The 4,376-nt window shown below is 39.3% G+C and overlaps 1 pseudogene; it reads right to left on the bottom strand.

Annotated features, from left to right (window-relative positions):
- Positions 1 to 2,787: 2,787 nt before the first annotated feature.
- LOC139461955 (uncharacterized) lies at positions 2,788 to 3,783 on the bottom strand (annotated as a pseudogene).
- Between the last annotated feature and the right edge of the window lie 593 nt (positions 3,784 to 4,376).

The following is a 4,376-nucleotide window of genomic DNA, read 5'->3' as shown; positions in this document are numbered from 1 at the left end:
TGCAGTCGTTGAGGGACCACGGTTCCAGAGTATTTTCTCTAAAGGAGTTGTTTTTCTCTGGTTTTACGTGTCGGGCAACAGCAAGTTAATTGTGATCAAGTAGAGTATGTTTCAATGTATGTAAGATCTGAGGTATGCAACATAAAAAAAATAAAATGTATGTACGTTTACGCAATCGCGGAAATAAATCTCGGCCGTGCAACGCACAGCGTGTTCCGTTCTTAAGAGTGTTGTTGTAATGTTGCGGAACTGTTGGGCATAGGAGAAATGATACCAGCTCACTGACGCAATAGATATGACGTCACAAAATGATGCCAGCTAACTGACGCAAAAGATTTGACGTCTCCGCTGTGACAGAGAAGCGCCAAATTACAATTCTCAAGATTCATTTCGATGTTTTATAACTTGTCATTTTAATCTTACCCATGATTAGTAGGGGATATACGTTGTTTCCTTTTCATCACTCACATTCGTAATACAGAAGAACGGGTACTATAATCACATTAAAACTAGGAAATCCCACAGTTCAGTGTTGTTCTACCGCCTACAACGCTCCCGACCGCCTCCGTGGTCTAGTGGTAGAGCGTCCGCCCGGAGAGCGGAAGGTCCGGGGTTCGATACCCGGCCGCGTCATACCAAAATACGTTAAAAGATGGTACTTGTTGTTACCCTGTCTGGCGCTCGGCATTAAGGGGCTAAAACAAGGACTGGTCGGCTCGGAGTCAGTATACTGTGTCTGAGTGGGGTATCCATGTTAAACTGCGGCATGGTATCTCAGTGAGCTAGCACTATAAATCGGCATCAGTCCGGACTAGTACAAGCAGCCACACAAACACATACACGTACATGCACGTCGCTATATAAGTGCAATAATCTTGGACGCGACGTTAAACCAAATTTCACCTCACCTCACCTACAACGCTCCCATAGATCGTCAGTAAAACGTCTGGATATATAAATCTTAGCGAACTTGATGAAAATAATACAATTTATTACTTCATATGAAATACAAATCTTTATCATCTTTATATAGATACTTCTCCTCTAGTGCGAAGCTTCAGCCATTACTTCGATGTTTTAAAGCCTTTCATTAAACATTACGATGATTAGTTGGTAATATACTGTAACATTATTTCCGTAGTACATGTTGTGACATTAAAAGTTCAATAGTTAAGGTATGTTACATCCAACACAGATGAACTATGACAGATGACCCTTAACATGCGCGTATGGTCTCCTTTAACATTGTTAAATACTCATGATATAGTCAGAAACGTACAGTCGACTCTTCTTTCAGCAAACAATTCTTGTGAATATGGAAAGGGTTTTGTTGCTTTCATTTCAAAATTGCTAATGCTTTAAAATTCTGATTTTCTTAATGTCAAAAGGTATTTTTACATTTTATTTTTACATCGCATTCAATACAAAAAAATGTAAAATTAAGCATTAAAGCCTCTTCATCTTTATTTGATCTGACATTCACCTCTGTGAAGCCATCACATTGGCTATACCTGTCGCTTTTATTGTCTTTCTGCGTTTTACGTGCATACGGCTGAACATCTAAATGTTTCTGCTTGAATCTTTGACCAAAACAATATAATTTCTTATAACATCAAAAGCAAACATTCTCTTTGAGATGACACTTAAAAAATACATATAACTGACATCATTTTCTGGCTCATGTTGAATACATCATTATACTTGAGTACCTTCTTTTTCACGTCTCGGAATAACATGTTTGGCGTTGTCAGCTCTGTTTGATTTAAAGTGTCATAGACGTCTACTTTATTCTTGATGGACCCAAATTTGGAGGATAATTTTGGATGTACTCTGCGAAAGCCTGAAGATTTACAATAACAGCCAAGTAACCTCTTTGTTGTGATCCGTTTTATATTCTTCCTTAAAGCTTAATATGCATGTGTCACTGAACCAATTGCTCACTTCAGAAATGATATTATATTGTGTGTAATATTGCTTCCAGACAATTTCCAAAAGGATGAGATGTCCGCCACACTCACTCGCCTTATCATAAATGTAGGAGTATTACTAAACATATCCTATGATTGGAACAGTCACGTTTTCAGTTGGCATAGACGTGACATTCGACCCGTGAAGATCCAGGTTAGAATTGATCTTCAGGAAGAGGTCGTAAGTGGCGACAAAGATGATCGGGTGGCCTGGCTCGCTGACGTGGATAATGCATGTCATCGTATCCCAAGTCGATTCGAATGATGTCAATCACTGGATTGTGTGGTCCAGACTCGAATTTTTAGACTGCCGTCATACAGCTGGAGTATTGCTGAGTGCGGTGTAACACAACAAACAAACAAACAAGACGTGACATTTCACATAGATTCGGCTGATATATGTACATGTGGCTACAAGTGATTTATCATATGTTTCAGCGAAACAGTCGGACATTCTTCAGAATCCATCTCGATCTTATTGACGTTTTCCCTGGTTTCATGTTAACAGATTTACTGCCCTAATTATTACGTAGATATTATGTATCACTGGTGGTGGCCTCCCATTAGTTAGACGTCCCAATAGTTAGACAGCTTATAACAACACTTTAAACGGTTGAGTGCACACTAGTCCTTATGCTTGTTACCTCAGACTTTAAAATGGAATAGTCCAGATAAGATCTGACAAACAAAGAAAAGCAGCTTTAAATAGATACTTTAATATTATACTTTTAATGACACTTTACATTTGATAAATTTTATACAGTTTGTAACAACACTTTGTGACAGTTTTTGGTAATGTACACTATTCATTTAATAACTTTTACAGTTTATTTATCCCAGACGAAGCAAGTGTGCTAGGTGACAGAGGTCTGTTGAGTCGCTCTTGAACCTCTGACTTCAGTTGTCGAAAAAGCCAGCCATAGGTTGTTGCTTGGCGATCTGGCAAAAGGGCGAACACTAGAGGGATGGTGATGGGACCAACTCTGGCATGAATGATGTATACTTGATCCCATAAACCTGGACATGCTGTGAAGGTACCATCCATGTAAAGGGTGTCAGCTTCCTGGAGGGCTTTTATCTGTTCTGCAGTGGAGAAAACCAGGATCTTGTCATCGTCGCCGTCGCTGAACAGTAGAAACGGACGTCCATCTTTTGTCTCTGACCATTTGTCTTCAATGTCTACTGCTGACCGCGACCTGGGTAACGCTGGAATGGTCTTGTGACGATGCCTGAACAAGAGCAAAGGAACAGTTACACATATGTTACATGAACTAATGATAATGATTTCATCACAGACGTATATACGTCCGAGATTTCATTAACTTGAAATGTTTCAGAGCGAAACAAGTTATGTGGGACCTTAAAAAAAGGTCAATTCTAACCAAGTCAAAAATACGGGATGATATTTACCTGTAAAGTGCACTTTTCACGCTCTGAAATGATGGCATCGCTGGCATGTTGGCTTCATCAACTTGAGTGACCTGCTCCTCGTACAATGCCTGCATCTGTGTGGTTTCTTCTCGCGCTCTTTTACGAAGATTGCTGACAAAGCTCACTCTGGTTTCATCTTCAGGCGGATGGTTATGTTCCGACTGATTGCAAAGAAAGTCACCGACAGTCGTTCATTTCCCTTGACGACACATGTCTTGTGTCTTGACGACACATGTCCAATGTGTGCAGGTTTGCCTCTCGCGGTTTCTGTTGTAAATATATCCATCTAATATCAACTGCTCACTTCCACGCCGAGAGGTGGTGCACCCTACTTTCCTTAAACCAGCCATATCGATACTGATAATGATACGTACCCCAAGATCATTTTTATTTGTTTGATGAGTAGATAATCTAAACTCAACTCCTTCAACTGATCATACGGTATGACAATAAAGCTACTCCATAGTTTCCATAGTTAATCTCATGCTTATTGAATCTGTGCTGAGAGTTAGGTAATTTAAGTTAATTAAACGAAATTGTAACATATATACTCCCTAAACTGTGAGTCCCCTATCCCTACTCAGTACTTTAATCTAATTAGGACTGATCCATCACACCTGTAGGTATATTCCCTCTTTGCCTAAATAAACATGTCTAACAATTGGGACGTCTAACTAATGGGATATAACCTCACTGGTTCTTATAATTTCAGCGTCGAGACATCAAAGGGCCTTATAAAACGTCACATGTTGCCTAAATGCTCTTCACATCCACCTGACCTGTTGCCACAGCAGGTACAATTCAGCATACATCTTTCTTATAAATATTTATGACCGACCATTTTTGTTTTCTGGCAAGGAAATATGAATTCAGATTCTAAATAATTTCTACCAATAGTCCTGAACAAGTCGTGTTGTCATAAGTTAGAATGCTATATCACAGTTTAGTTGTTATATGTCCAATTTAATAACGCTTTAT

The sequence above is a fragment of the Haliotis cracherodii genome, unplaced genomic scaffold, assembly GCF_022045235.1.
Source record: "Haliotis cracherodii isolate W230 unplaced genomic scaffold, xgHalCrac1.p SCAF_15, whole genome shotgun sequence".
Taxonomy (NCBI): Eukaryota; Metazoa; Mollusca; class Gastropoda; order Lepetellida; family Haliotidae; genus Haliotis; species Haliotis cracherodii.
This window is presented reverse-complemented; position numbering and strand designations above follow the sequence as displayed.